Raw genomic sequence first — 16,288 nt, forward strand, 5'->3', positions numbered from 1 at the left:
AGTGAAACCCCATCTCTATGAAAAATATAACAATTACCAGTTCTGGTGGCATAGGCTTGTAATCACAACTATTCAGGAGACTGAGGCAGGCGAGTTGCTTGAATTAGGGAGGCCAAAGTTGCAGTGAGCTGAGATCATGCCATGGCAGTTATTGAGACAGAGCGATACTCTGTCTCAATAATAATTATAATATTATTATAAGATTAGTTTTGCGTGGTAATACCTGTCTGTAGTCGCAGCTACTCGGGAGGCTGAGATAAGGAGAAGAACACTTCAGGCCCCACAGGTCGAGGCTTCAGTCAGCTGTATCCTGGGCAGTCACCAGTCAAGGAGATATGCCCCTCCCCGTTTTCTTTTCTTTGGTTTTTCTTCTCTTTTCTTCTCTATTCTCCTCCCTCCCTCCCTCCCTCCCTTTCTTTTTCTTTCTTCCTTCCTTTCTTTCTTCCTTCCTTTCTTTCTTTCTTCCTTTCTTTCTTTCTTTCTTTCTTTCTTTCTTTCTTTCTTTCTTTCTTTCTTTCTTTCTTTCTTCCTTCCTTCCTTCCTTCCTTTCCTTCCTGACTGCCTTCCAGCCTTTCTTCTTTCCTCCCTTCCTCCCTTCCTTCTTTCCTCCTGCCTCAGCCTCCCAAAGTGCTGGGATTACTGGCGTGAGGCACCATGCCTGCTTGTCCTAAAGAGACACCCTTTGAAAGTAAGACACAGACAGCGCCTTCCAGTGATCTGATTGATTGATTGACAGATTTAGAGGCAGCATCTCACTCTGTCACCCTGGCAGTGGTGCCATCATAACTCACTCACTGCAGCGTGGACGCTCCTGGACTCAAGCAATCCTTCCACCTCAGCCTCCAGAGTAGAGTACCTGGGACCACAGGCATGCACCACTGTGCCCAGATAATTTTTATTTATTTATTTATTTTTTTCCCGAGACAGAGTTTCTCTCTGGTTGCCCAGACTGGAGTGCAATGGCGTGATCTTGGCCCACCACAACCTCTGCCTCCTGGGTTCAAACGATTCCCCTGCGTCAGTCACCCCAGCAGCTGGGACTGCAGGCATGTGCCACCACGTCTGGCTGACTTGGTATTTTTAGTGCAGACGGGGCTTCTCCATGTTGATCAGGCTGGTCTTGAACTCCTGACCTCAGGTGATCTGCCCTCCCCGGCCTCCCGAAGTGCTGGGATGCCAGGCATGAGCCACCGAGCCTGGCCTTCATTTTTCAATGTTTTTCCACAGATAGGGTCTCATCACTTTGTTGCAACCCTTCTGACCCAGTGCCTCAAAGTGCTGGCGTGACAGGCGTGAGCCACTGCACCTGGACTACAGGGAACGATTCACGACCACGACCACTGTACTGATTCTTTCTTTCTTTTTTCTTTCTTTCTTTCTTTCTTTCTCTCTTTCTTTCTTTCTTTCTTTCTCTCTTTCTTTCTTTCTTTCATTGATGATTTTTTCATTATCGATTGATTGATTTTGAGATGGAGTCTCGCTCTGGGCGAGGTGAGGCGAGGCGAGGTTCAATGCTTTGGAAGCCGCAGCACCGCCTTCTGAAGCCCCATTCAAATGCACAATGCCCTATTCCCTTCCTGGACTTGGAGCTGATGCCTTCCATTGCCTTGGGTTTCTCTCCATTCAGAAGCTTTTACAGGCACAACCCCACCCAGAGGCTGGCTACGGCTGAGGATTACGGGATGTGGTGGGGCTGGAAACTCTTTCCCCCATTGTTGCAAGCTCAGCCAAGATATCCCCCGACCCCCATCGCTTGCTCACCCTTTGAGATCCCCTCCTTCCACCACCTTGGAGACTGACCTCTTACTTTAATTTCTGTCTTTCTTTCTTTCCTGCGTTTGAGGAGTGTGTGCAGGAATGAGGGTGTGTAGGGGGACGGGGCGTGGGGTGGGGACAGAGGGGAACGTCCTAAGGGTCGATTTAGTGTCATGCCTCTTTCACCGCCACCACCGAAGATGAAAGCAACAATCAGTTAAATACCGCGTGTTCTCATCCATAAGTGGGAACTTATAGATGAGAGTTCTGCGTGAGCAGAACGAGGGACACGAGAGACGCGGGAGCCTACTTGAGGGAGGAGGGGTGGAAGGAGAGACAGCTTCAGGAGAAACCAAAACAAAATGAAACATGAAAACTGTCGAGTACTGCGCTCAGTGTCTGGGTGATGAAATCATCTGCACACTGAACCCCCCATCAGAAGTTTACCTATGTAACAATCTTGCACATGTATGTTTGAACAAGAAATGAAAGTTAGAGGAGAAAGAGAGAGAGAGGGAGAGAAGGAAGGAGAGAGAGAAAGAAGTGAAACGAAACACCACATCCTTGACCTGAGTCAGGGGGTTTCCTGCCTTTTGGGGGAATATTCAGCAACAATGTAGTATTTGGGCCTGTTCTTTCTTTTTTTCTTCATTTCTTTTTTTTGGACTGAGTCTCTCTTGCTCTGTCACACAGGCTGCGGTGCAGTGGCGCTCTCTTGGCTCACTGAAACCTCTGCTTTCCGGCTTCCAGTGATTCTTCTTCGGTAGCTGGGATTACAGACACGCACCACGAAAGACGGCTTATTTTTCTATTTTTAGTGGAGATGGGTTTTCTCCATGTTGGCCGCGTTGGTATTGAACTCCTGACCTGAAGTGATTTGCCCTCCTGGGCCTCCCAAAGTGCTGGGACGACAGGCCTGAGACACAGGGATTTCAGCCTTTAAAAGCGCCGGCCCTGCCACCTTTCGCTGTGGCCCTTACACTCAGAATGACGTGTCCTCTCTGCCATAGGTTGACTCTTTGAGTCCCCTATGCCATTGCACTCCAGCCTGGGCAGCAAGAGCGAAACTCCGTCCCCCCACCTTCCCGTGCAAAAAATAAATTAATAAATAAGTAAATAAATAAATAAATATCTACACATGACCTATAAGTGCGTGTTCCCATGAGTGATTTCTAATTAATGGCACTGTACACTGAAAGCAGTGGCTCACGTCTGTCATCCCAGCACTTTGGGAGGCCGAGGTGGGTGGGTCATGAGGTCAGGAGTTCAACACCAGCCTAGCCAACATGGTGAAACCCGGTCTCTACTGAAAATACGAAACTGAGTCGGGCGCGCTGGGCAGGCACCTGTAATCCCAGCTACTCGGGAGGTTCAGGCAGGTGAATCACTTGAACATGGCAGGCGGAGGTTGCAGTGACCCGGGATGGCGCCACTGCACTACAGCCTGGACGACAGAGTGAGATTCAGTCTCTAAATAAATAAATAGAAAGAAAGAAAAGAAAAGAAAAAAAGAAAAGAGAAGAGAAGAAAAGAAAAAAAGAAAAGAAAAGAAAACCAGAAAAGAAAGAGAAAATGAAAGAAAAGGCACTATATCGCTACTCGGCTAGGACCTTCTCTCTTTCTGTGTTTCTCTCTGTCTCTCTCTGTCTGTCTTTGTCTTTCTCTATCTGTCTCTTTCTTTCTCTCTATCTCTGTCTCTCTCTCTCTGCCTGTCTCACTGTGTCTGTCTTCTATCTAACTCTCTTTCTCTGGCTGTCTATCTCTCTCTGTCTCCCTCCCTGTCTTTTTCTCTCTCTGTCTTTCTCTTTCTGTCTGTTTCTCTGTCTCTGTCTGTCTCTGTTTCGCTCTGTCTCTCTCTGTCTGTCTCTGTTTTTCTCTGTCTGTCTCTCTCTTTCTTTTTCTGAGTCTCTCTGTCTGTCTCTCTCACTCTCTCTCTCTGTGCCTATCTTTTCTTGCTGTCTTTCTCTACCCGTCTGTCTCTCTCTCTGTCTGTCCCTCTTCCTCCCTTTCTGTCTCTCTCCCTCTCTCTCTCACTCTCTGCCTGGCTGTCTCTCTTTCTGTCTGTTTCTGTCTCTCTGTCTCATCTCTGTCAGTCTCTCTTTCTGTCTGTCTCTGTCTGTCTCTCTCTGCCTGTCTCTCTCACTGTGTCTGTCTTCTGTCTTGCTCTCTTTCTCTGCCTGTCTGTCTCTCTCTCTGCCTGCGTTTCTGTTCTCTCTCGCTCTGTCTCTCTTTCTGTCTGTTTCTCTCTGTCTGTCTCTGTCTGTCTCTTTCTCTGTCTGTCTGTCTCTCTCTCTCTCTGTTTTTTTTCACATGGAGTCTCACTGTGTTGCCAAGGCTAGAGTGCAGTGGCACCATCTCGGCTCACTGCAAACTCCACCACCCAGGTTCACACCATTCTCCTGCCTCCTGAGTAACTGGGACTATAGGCGCCCGCCACCAAGCCCGACTAATTTTTTGTATTTTTAGTAAAGACGGGATTTCACCGAGTTAGCCAGTATGGTCTGGATCTCCTGACCTCGTGATCCACCCGCCTCAGCCTCCCAAAGTGCTGGGATGACAGGAATGAGCCACTGCGCCCGGCCTGTCTCTCTCTTTCTTTCTTTCCTCTCTCTCTCTGTGTGCCTATATTCTGTCTTATTCTCTTCTCTGCCTGTCGGTCTCTCTCTCTCTGTCTGTCTCTCTCCCTCTCTGTCTGTTTCTCTCTCTCTGTCTCTCTCACTCTCTCTCTCTCTGTCTCTCTCTCTTGCTGTTTCTCTCTGTCCATCTCTGTCTGTGTCTTTCTCTGTCTGTCTCTCTCTTTCTTTCTCTCTGTCTCTGTCTCTCTCTCCCTCTGCCTGTCTCTCTCACTGTGTCTCTCTTCTGTCTTACTCTCTTTCTCTGCCTGCCTGTCTCTTTCTCCCTCTCTCTTTCTGTTTCTCTCTATATATCTCTCACTCTCTCCATCTCTCTCTGTCTGTTTCTCTCTGTCTCTGTCTTTCTCTGTCTGTCTCTGTCTCTCTCCCTCCCTGTCTGTCTGTTTCTGTCTCTTTCTCTGTCTCTGTCTCTCTCTTTCTGTTTCTCTCTGTCCATCTCTGTCTTTCTCTGTCTGTCTCTTTCTCTGTCTGTCTCTCTCTTTCTCTCTGTCTCTTTCTCTCTCTCTCTCTGCCTGTCTCTCTCACTGTGTCTGTCTTCTGTCTTACTCTCTTTCTCTGCCTGTCTGTCTGTCTGTCTCTCCCTCCCTTTCTCTCTCTCTCTGTCTCTCTCTTTCTGTTTCTCTCTGTCTGTCTCTGTGTGTCTGTCTGTTTCTCTCTTTCTCTGTCTCTCTCTCTGTTTCCTCTCTGTCTGTCTCTGTCTGTGTGTCTGTCTCTCTCTCTGTCTCTCTCCCTCCCTGTCTGTCTGTTTCTCTCTGTCTCTGTCTCTGTCTCTGTCTCTTTCTGTCTGTTTCTCTCTGTCTCTCTCTGTCCATCTCTGTCTTTCTAAGTCTGTCTCTTTCTCTGTCAGTCTGTCAGATCCCCCATGACGGAGAGGGTCCTGCCCCTTCCACGAAAGTCAGAAGGGCCTGCTTAGAGAGGCCGAGAGGAATCCAGACAGACAGGGCTTGCTACGCTTCACCACTCGGTGTATGATTTTGGGAAGTCGAGGCCGGGTCCCCACTTGGATGGAAGGGGCATTTTCAGACTTTTCTCTCTGTCACGTGTGGCGCCCCTACTTCTCGTATTTCCCTGATAAGCTCCTCGACTCAAAAACACATGGTTAAGGCCGGGTGTGGTGGCTCACGTCTATCATCCCAGAACTTCCAGAGGCCGAGGCAGGGGATCACGAGAGGTTGGGAGTTCGAGACCAGCCTTGCCACCATGGTAAAACCCCGTCTCTACCAGAAATACTAAACTGAGTCGGGCACGGTGGGGTATGCGCCTGTAATGCCAGCTACTCGGGAGGCTGAGGTGGGAGAATAACTTGAACCTGGGAGGCGGAGACTGCAGTGAGCCGAGATCGTGCCACTGCACTGCAGCCCGGGCTGTAGAGTGAGTAAGACTCTGTCTCTAAACAAATAAATAAATAAATAAACGAATAAATGCATTCTTTTCCATGCTGACTGACACTTGCAGGCATCGGTTGTCTTCGGGCATCATCTAGCGGCCACTGTTATTGAAAGTCTAGGTGACATGGAGGGAGGTCTTGCTTACTTCACTGAGCCTGGACAACGGGTTTCTCTCTCTCCCTTCTGGAGGTCCCTCCCTCTCTCCCGGGTTGACTAGGGAACCTCCGCCCTGGCGGGGGCCCTATTTTTCTTTGATCAGAGCTTTAGTTTTCTTTGTGTGTTGGTTCTTTCATGCACATAGACTCTTCTACTTGGGTTTTAAGAGGGGTCACTTTAATTTTCAAGTCGCCCCCTGGCTCCCCCCACTACCCACGTCCCTTTACCTTCATTTAGTGAGTCAGTTAGGCGGGTTCCCCTCAAAACCCCCACCCCCCGCCTCCCAACACCCTGCTTGGAAACCTTCCGGAGCCACCCTGGTGTGCCTCTGTCTTCTCTCCCCTTCCCCCACACCTTACCAGCGATCTCATTCTTGCCAGGCTGACATTTGCAATGGTGGGCATCAGGCCTCACTCAGTGGCCACCATTTTTGAAGATGGGGGTGGCACGGTCCCACTTCCCTGGAGGCAGCTCGGGCCGATAGCATAGCCCTTGACCTGCGTGGGCAAGCGGGCGGGTCTGCTGTTGTGGGGTTTTTTCCCCCACTTCCCTCCTCAGGCCTCCCTCCCTAGGAAAGCTTCACCCTGGCTGGGTCTCCATCACTTTTTATCATGATGTTTTAGTTTCTCCGCCCTCCAGCCAGTATAGTTACACAATGGGAATGGCGTCACAGCTCTAGTCTGGGCGTTCTTTGTATTTGCCCATAATAGAAACGTTTTCTGAAAACTAATACTTTGCTCACTTAAGATTTCCTGGGACGGTGCCTTGGCCCGTGTTTGTTGTTTTGTTTTGTTCGTGTTTTTCCTTTTTTGTATGTATTTCTTTTCAGGTGAAGTAGAAATCCCCAATTTTCAGGAAGACGTATCTTTTCCCCAAGACATGTTAGCTGCTGTTTTCTCCTGTTGTTAACTAGCGCTTTTGTGAATCTCTCAACGTGTAGTGAGAGCCGGTTGATGTTTACTTCAGAACATCTTATTTTCTTGAAATCCATAAGCCAATGCTGCTGCTGCTCTTGCTGCTGCTGCTGCTGCTCTTGTTGCTGTTGTTGTTGTTTTCAAAGCACACCCCGGCCACCCTTTACGGAATCAAAAGCGTTATAAAATATGTGTAATTATTTCCTGACCACGCCATTCCTCCTCCTCTCTCTGTCTCTCAGTCTCTCTTTCTCTGTCTCTCTCTCTCTGCCTGTCTGTCTATTTTTCTCTCTCTCTCTTTGCCTGTCTCTCTCACTGTGTCTGTCTTCTGTCTTACTCCCTTTTTTTGCCTTTCTGTCTCTCTCTCTCTGCCTGTCTCTCTCTCTCCCTGTCTGTCTGTTTCTCTCTGTCCGTCTCTGTCTTTATGGCTGTCTCTCTCTTTCTTTCTCTCTGTCTCTCTGTCTCTGTGTGTCTCTCTCTCTGCCTGTCTCTCTCACGGTGTCTGTCTTCTTTCTTTCTTTCTCTGCCTGCCTCTCTCTCTCTTTCTCTCTCTCTGTCTCTCTCTGTCCATCTCATCTTTCTCTGTCTGTCTCTTTGTCTCTCTGTCTGTATCTCTCTTTCTTTCTTTTTCTCCCTGTCTCTGTCTCTCTCTCTCTGTCTCTCTCACTGTGTCTGTCTTCTGTCTTATTCTCTTTCTCTGGCTGTCTGTCAGTGTCTCTCTCTCTCTCTCCCTATCTGTCTGTGTCTCTCTCTCCCTGTCTGTCTGTTATTTCTCTCTCTTTGCCTGTCTGTCTCTCTGTCTCTGTCTCTCGGTCTCTCTCTCTCTGTGTCTGTCTTCTGTCTTACTTTCTTTCTCTTCCTGTCTGTCTCTCTCTCCTTGTCTGTTTCTCTCCATCTCTTTCTCTGTCTGTCTCTCTCTCTGTCTGTTTCTGTCTCTCCCTCTGTCTGTCTCTTTCTCTCTCTGTCTCTTTCCCTCTCTGTCTCTTTCCCTCTGTCTGTCTCTTTCTTTCTCTCTGTCTCTCCAACTGTCTCTGTCTCTGTGGGTGTGTGTCTGCTTTCTGTCTTACTCTCTTTCTCTGCCTGTCTGTCTGCCTGTCAGTCTGTCTCTCTCTCTCTGTCTATCTCTCTCTCTCTGCCTCTGTCTCTCTTTCAGTTTCTCTCTGTCTCTTTCCATCTGTGTGTTTCTCTGTGTCTTTATCTCTCTGTCTCTCTCTGTCTTTCTCTCTTTGTGTATCTTTGTGTCTCTCTGTCTGTCTCTCTGTCTCTGTCTCTGTCTCTCTGTCTGTTGCTCAGTCACTCTCTGGCTCTCTCTATCTCCCGCCCTCTCTTTCTTGGAAAAATAAGTTCAAGTACATCTAATCTAATCCATTACCACGGCCTGAATTCTTAACTTTAGACATCCAGATTTGATCTCCCTACAAAATGCTGTACAGAACTGGAGAGTTGATTTCTGGACTTGGATACCTCATAGATACTACATATTAATAAAGATCCAACCCTAAAATCTGGGGTTGCATCTATCTCGACTGTCTCAAAAAATCATACCTCTGTTCACCTAGGATGCTGGGAGGGTTTTCTCAATGTGCATCTGTTCATGTCCTTCATGACCTATGACCAAGCCCTGTCCGTTCTGTCTGAAATATGTATCTGCAAACACTTCTCTCCATTTCCACAACTACCCATGGCCCATTTTGGAACCACTGGCTCTTTGAAAAAAAATCCCAGAAGTGGCTTTGGCTTTTTGGCTAGGAGGTCTAAACCTGCTGAGAACTTTCTTGCCCAGGATTCTGTGTGAACAAAAGTGCTTCTGCTGGGAGCTGGGATCCTCGGTACCATGCTTGCTAGCACTGGATGAGTCTCTGGAAGGACGCACGGGACTCCACAAAGCTGACCTGTCCCACCGAGGTCAAATGGATACCTCTGCAATGGCCCGAGGCCTCCAACTTACATCACTGTAACCAACCGTTACCTTCAGCATCCTTGTGAGCCTGCACAAGGCCCCGACTCCGGGGAGACTCTTGGGAGCCTGGCCTTCCTCGGCTAAAATCCAAAGGGATGGTGACTTCCACCCACAAGGTCCCCACTGAACTGCAAAGATGTGGAGCGTAGGTCAGAGAGGGGACCAGGAGGGAAGACGTCCTGACAGGCAATGAGTTCCCTAGGCTCTGGCCACCCCACTCACGTCCCATGTACTGGGCACCCATGGGACACCACCGCTTTATCCCCTCCTCTGTCCACAGCCGCCCCAACCCCACCCCACAACCCAGGCACACACGCTGGAGGTTACAAAACCACACGGCCTGAATAGAGCCTGACGGAGTGAGAGCTCATTTCACGAAGCGGGGGGGTGGGTTGGGGTGGGGTGGGGTGGGGGTTGGGGGTGTGTAGAGAGCCCAATTCTCCCTCGTGGGTGGCTACAGGATACAAATGAATATCGCTTCTTAGGCAGAGGGGCTTCTTTAGGCCGTCACGTTTGCAGGACTGTCTCTCAAACCCTTCCTTGAGGCCACAAAATAGATTCCACTCCACCCATCAATGTTTCCCCGGGTGCTGAATGTATCCTGTCAAGAGACCTGAGCCTGACACTTTGAGTTAAACAACTTTATTGGCTTTCTGTGTTTGTTTGCTTCTGAGAGGGAGTCTTGCTCTGTCCCCCCATGGCTGGAATACAGTGGCATGATCTCAGCTCACTGAAACCTCTGTCTCCTGGGTTAGAGTGATTCTCCTGCCTCAGCACCACCACACCTGGCTCATTTTTTTTATTTTTAGTAGACACAGGATTTGACCCTGTTTCATTGGTTTTTACTGGAGATTCAAGATTTGAGTCACACCTCATTGTGTGCCATATAATGACTTCTTTTTTTTTTTTTAAAGCACAATATATCTGCTTTATTTGAGTGGCTTTGTATATCGTTATAATTGTGTTATAGATGAAGGAAAGGTATTAAACATGGTGCTAATGATAGTAAAAGTGAAAAGAAAAGAAAGGCTATCTATTTTGTAGATAGAATAAAGTTGCTAAGTATTTAGAGTTACCTAAATACGTCAGCATTTAAACTCCTCCTACTAAAAGCATGCCAGTCTGAATAATCCTCCTTGAAACACAATTTTTGATATGGTTAATGTTTTTAAGTATGTGACTCCTGCAGAATAGCTGGACAGAAAATACACATTTAAAAAAGAACAGCACAAGGATCCACCAGACTTGGGAAAAAATCAAAAACAACACAAGCCTTATGAAGAACTGAGTTCTTAAAATATTATGGAGAACATGGCTATTGGAAGAGATGGCAATATTGGCAAGTTGATTGTTACATTGGTCAGCAATAGCTAGCACTATTTTTTTGGCAATCTTTCAGGCACTGCAACTACTACTGCAAAATGATATATAGTCCATTAAACAACATAATCACAAATCAAAAAATATTTTAGTAATATAATGCTTCAGATTTAGAAGCAAATCAAGTGTTAAAATTCAACTGCTATAATAACTAACCCCAAAGATAATCGTATCTGACAAAAAAGCTTCCGCAGAGTTACTACTTCAGAATTATACTTTCTCTTGATATTTATTTTATTTTATTTTATTATTTTTATTTTATTTTTTTCTTGATAAGGCGTCTCACTCTGTCGCCCAGGCTGGAGTGCAATGGCATAATCTTGGCTCACTGCAACCTCCACTTCCCAGGTTTAAGTGATTATCCTTCCTCAGCCTCCTGAGTAGCTGGGACTACAGGCGCCTGACACCATGCCCAGCTAATTTTTATACTTTTAATATAGGTGGGGTTTCACCATATGGTCTCGATCTCTTGACGTTGTGATCTGCCCACCTTGGCCTCCCAAAGTGCTGGGATGACAGGCATGAGCCACCATGCCTGGCATTCTCTTGATATTTAAACTTTTAAGTCAGTCCAGAGAAATATGATAAATGTCAACAGTAAGTATGGTGTTGAGGCAGAAGTAGGAACAAACTTTTTCATATGTTATTCAGTTGATAACAATATGACCTGGGTAGTAATTTCCTATGTTTCTACTTATACACAAATACAAAAAAGTAAAACAGAGATACTGCTAAATAAAGGATACATTAAGTTCTTAATAGTAACTCAATAAACTGGAACATTGTCAAAAAGCACCTAGTGAACTTTTTCAGTGTTTTTTTCTATTATCCAATAAGTGAATTAGGCTATTCCTTTCCAATTTCCCAAGCACTTTTTGTCCCTATCACCATTTCTGTGTTCGAAGAAAAATTAACAAATCAAGTAAAAAAACTAAACAAGCAAAAAAACAGAACACAACTACAGTATCTGCAAAAGTTTTGTAGAAGACTGAAACTGTTGAGTATAAGCATCTCGTATTCTATTATCATTAGTTAACTGAAGAGTTTGTTAAAGACATACATTTCATAAAAAAAGTTAGTTTGAAGTTATTGACCAGTATGTACCATTCCTAAGTATTAGTAACCAAATTCATGACAATAAAGAGCTATCTAACAAGAAAAATTAGTGACTACCAGCACCATCAACAAGACTTTGTCTTTACAATTCATTACCACTTACCATGCATTGTAATGTCTAGGATTGACTCTGATAGCATTTCAAAAACAAGCTAACGCTTTGTCCAATTCTTCAGTTAAGACAAACTCTCGCCCTAATAAAGTATAGGCATAAGCATAATTTGGATCCACTTGGATAGCTCTCTGGAAGAATTTAATTGCAATATCGTGTTCCCGTTGCAGACTGAAACAGTTCCCTGCAGCACACCAGGCCTCTGGAGAATTTTTATCCATGTCTGTTAAGTCTTTTGACAGAAATGAAAGAGCGACATCTTTTTGAAGATGCCAAAGTGTTGTAGAGTAGATTTCCATGCCTTCGAATCTATAATTCTCAATCCTTCTAACCTCTGAGAATATTCTTTCGGCTTGCATGTACTCTGAAAGTTCAAAATAGGACCTTCCAATGTGGCACATTACCCAACCAGTATTGTAGTGGTGAGAAGGTAGATGGCTCAAAATATTTATAGCTTCTTTGCAGTGGTATGAACATAAAGCTAAATAACCTTTCCCCCTTTCATGAAGAAGGCTCATCAAGCCTTCTGCTGCTGCTTTTTGTAGATTAAAAGCCTGAATCTGAGGTGTGATTGTGGATATTTCCTCTTCTGAATTGATGGAAGAGTCCAATTTTGTAATTTCCAGGTTTTCATTTATAGTAGATTGAGTTATTCCTCCTTTATTATTTTTACTTTTTGTTTTTCTCTTTGGGATTTTAGGTGGAAACTTCATTTTTAATTTCTTCCTATTCTCCTTGGTTGTGGAACTGTCACTAGTAAAGAGTCATGAACTTCTTCGATGCAGTGCATTTGGGGGAGATGTCATAGTAGGGCTCATTACCTGAGGTGTTGTAGTTATTTATGGACCAGAACTTTCTGTTAGTGAAAGAATTGGAGTTACCTCTCGGCTATTTCCACTCTGCGAGAAGACAGACTTTGCTACAGTTTGGCCAATTCTGGCAACAGACTTTTTTGAAGGGGCTCCGGTGGATGGCACATCAATTACAGAAGGTGTATTAGTGTAGTTTTGTAAATAAGATCCATCTCCATGACTTGGGGTTTCTAATGGCAAAATCCCAAAACTTGGGGTAAATGGACTAAGAGCTGCTTGTCCTGTTAATAAACTTCGACCAGTTTTTGGTTTATTTTGAACCTGTTTAGATAACATGGAAGTTCCTGTTCCCAGTGGGACAGTTTCAGGTGAAATTACAGCTGAATAAATAAAAGACACTGGGGAATCTGTATTCAAGGAGTACTTTGAATTGGAAGATTCTAAACTGACTCTGTTTAATTCAGTTGTGTCCTGGGGTGTTTCCATAAGAATCGTCTCAGGCTGTCTGTGACATAAACTGTGATTAGGTACTTGTGTTGTGCAAGAGTTGGGCAGACAGTTGCTAAAGTTCTGTAAAGATGTGAATTTAAATGTTTGGCCAGGATCTGGCTTTTCACCTATTTCACGTAACGATTCAAAGGGATACCAGAGGAAATGATTTAAACTAAGTCTCTTTTGGTAACATTCTTATCCTTTAGCAAGCCGATCTGTCTTGCAATATACACGTCCTGACAATGGAAGGGGAAAGCAAACTGAATCACCAAACTCAGTAACGATATCATCATGGCTTTTCTGCTTATTAAACACTCCACCAGATAAGATTTGTTCCCATTCTGCAAGCTTACTGAGATCAACACAACATTTTGCAAGCAGGTATTTGCATTGTGGTGTAGGACAACTATGTCTTTTCAAGAGTCTATATGCTTTATAGGCCTTTCCTGGGAGGTAAGAACAGGTCGCCATTAAAAACAAAGCTTCTTCTGAGTGTACTTCTGCATAAAGGCTTTCTGTGAGGAAAACCTCATTCGGTAAGCATAGTGGTTTAGTGCTTGCCATATAGCAGCCTGGACGGGTTCCTGCAGCACTGTCATCCTCGAGGCAAAGGTCCAATTTCTGCAGTGCCTCAGGAAACCCTCACACCACCCACACCCCTCCCCCCTGTAGCAGCTCCGGCCCTGCCAGCCTAGGCTCATTTAAATTCACCAGTTACCGGGGGATGGGGGTGGCCGAGCCAGAATGACTTCTTTATCCTGCCGACTCTGGAAAGCCTGGCCTCTTGTGATCATTCCAAAGCGAAAGTCACCTCATGTTTGGGAAACAGATCCACTCCCAAGTTCAGTGGAGGGTTGTGGCATGTAGGACGAAGGACTCTCTTCCATCTGATTTGGTCTGCACAGCAGGGCCTAGGGCTGGAGTCCTCTCTGTGAGGACCGCTGTCTCCCTCTACCTTGGGTTCCATTGGCCCCACCCTGGGACATTGGCCTTGGCAGATTCTGGCCCTTCCTGGCCCTTAAGTTGCTGTCAGAAACCCCATCTTGTGTTCGGATGCCCTGAATAACTGTGGCTCTAGCCTCTCTGGAAACATTGGAAATCTCTCCTCTACACATGGTCACCTAAAACCCCAGGAGCTTGGGACACACATCTGCCATCACCTCACTGCTTTCGGGAGAGAATGCTGAGAGTCTCTTGCCAACTCTCTCTTGACTTGAGTTCTTCATGGGTGTGTGGTTAAGACATAGTGAGACCAGATGTATTAACTCAGGCCGGGTGCTGGTGGCTCACGTCTTTAACCCCAACACTTTGGGAGGCCGAGGCTGTAGGATCCCTTGAGGAATAGCCTAACCCTGGGGAGGTTGAGGCTGCAGTGTGTGAGCCATAATGGTGTAATTTGGATCCAGCAGTTTTCTAAACAGTCATTTTGTAGAATCTGCAAAGAGATATTTGTGAGCCCATTGAGGCCTATGGTTAACAGGGAAATATTTTCAAATAAAAAGAAAACAGAAGCTTTCTGAGAAACTTCTTTTTGATGTGTGTATTCATCTCACAGTGTTGAAACTTTTTTTTATTGAGCAGTTTGGAAACAGTCTTTTTGTAAAATCTGCAAAGGGATATTTCTTAGCCATTTGAGACCTAAGGTGAAAAAGAGATATCTTCACATAAAAACTAGACAGAAGCATTCTGAGAAAGTTCTTTGTGATGTGTGCATTCATCTCACAGAGTTGAACCTTTCTTTGGTTTGAGCAGTTTGGAAACAGTCTTTTTTTTAAATATGCAAATGGATATTTGTGAGCCCTTCACAGCCTATGATGAAACAGGAAATACCTTGACATAAAAACTAGACAGAATCTTTCTGAGAAAATGCTTTACAATGTGTGCTTTCATCTCACAGAGTTGAACTTTTCTTTTGATTGAGCAGTTTAAAAACAGTCTTTTTGTAGAATCCACAAACGGATATTTGCAGAGCTTTTAGGCCTATGGTGAAAACGGAAATATTTTCACAAAAACACTAAAAAGAAGCTTTCTGAGAATCTTCTTTGTCATGCCTGGATTCATATCACAGAGCAGAACCTTTCTTTTGATTGAGCAGATTGGAAACAGTATTTTTGTACAATCTGCAAATGGATATTTCTGAGCCGTTTGATGCCTGTAGTGAAAAAGAATTATCTTCACATAAAAACTAGACAGAATCATTCCGAGAAACTTCTTCCTGATGTGTGCATTCATCTCACAGAGCTGAACCTTTCTTTTCATGGAGCAGTTTGGAAACAGTCTTTTTGTAGTATCTGCAGAGGTATATTTGTGAATGGTGTAAGGACTATGGTGAAAAAGCAAATTTCTTCACATAAAAACTAGACAGAAGCATTTTGAGAAACTTCTTTTTTATGTGTGCATTCATCTCACACAGATGAATCTTTCTTTTCATTGAGCAGTATGGAAAGAGTCTTTTGGTTCAACCTGCAAAGGGATATTTCTGAGCAGTTTGAGGCCTATGGTGAAAAAGTAATAACTTCACATAAAAACAAGACAGAAGCATTCTGAGAAACTAATTTTTTATGTGTGCATTCATCTCACAGAATTGAACCTTTCCTTTGATGAAGCAGTTCGGAAAGAGTTTTTTGTAGAATCTGAAAAGGGATAGTTGTGATCCCTTTGAGGCCTAAGGTGAAATAGGAAATATCTTCACATAAAAACTAGACAGAAACTTTCTGAGAAACTTCTTTGTGACGTGGGCTTTCATCTCAAAGATTTGAACCTTTATTTTGATTGAGCAGTTTGGAAAGACTCTTTTTCTAGTATCTGAAGAGGGCTATTAATGAGCAGACTGAGGCCTATAGTGAAAAAGGAAATGGCTTCTCAAAAAAACTAGACAGAAGCACTATGAGAGACTTCTATGTAATGTGTGCATTCATCTCACCAAGTTAAATCTTTCTTTTGATTGAGCTGTTTGGAAACACTCTTTTTTGTAGCATCTGCAAGGGTATACTTCTGAGCCCTTTGAGGCCTATTTTGAAATATGAAATATCTTCACATATAAACTAGACAGAAGGTTTCTAAGAAACTTCTTTGTGGTGTTTGCTTTCACCTCACAGAGTTGAACCTTTCTTTTGACTGAGCAGATTGGAAACACTCTTTTTGTAGAATCTGCAAGTGGATATTTGGAATGCTTTGAGGCCCATGGTGAAAAAGGAAATATCTTCACAAAAAACTAAACAGAAGTTTTCTAAGAAACTTCTTTGGGATGTGTGCATTCACCCCACACATTTGAACCGTTCTTTTGATTGCTATGGTGAAAAAGGAAACTTCTACACATAAAACTATACAAAAGCATTCTGAGAATCTTCTTTGTGATGTGTGCTTTCATCTCACAGAGTTTAAACTTTCTTTTCATTCTGCAGTTTAGAAACAGTCTTTTTGTAGAATCTGCAAAGGGATATTTGTGAGCAGTTTGAGGCCTATGGTGAAAAAGGAAATACCTTCACATAAAAACCAGACAGAAGCTTTTTGAGAAACTTCTTTGTGATGTTTGCATTCATCTCCCAGAGTTGAATCTTCCTTTTCATT

The 16,288-nt window shown here is 44.5% G+C and overlaps 1 pseudogene; it reads right to left on the reverse strand.

Moving 5' to 3' along the window:
* Window positions 1-11,401: 11,401 nt before the first annotated feature.
* Window positions 11,402-13,317, reverse strand: LOC129057864 (cell division cycle protein 27 homolog; annotated as a pseudogene).
* Window positions 13,318-16,288: the final 2,971 nt, after the last annotated feature.

The sequence above is a fragment of the Pongo abelii genome, chromosome 16 (genome assembly GCF_028885655.2).
Source record: "Pongo abelii isolate AG06213 chromosome 16, NHGRI_mPonAbe1-v2.0_pri, whole genome shotgun sequence".
Classification (NCBI taxonomy): Eukaryota; Metazoa; Chordata; class Mammalia; order Primates; family Hominidae; genus Pongo; species Pongo abelii.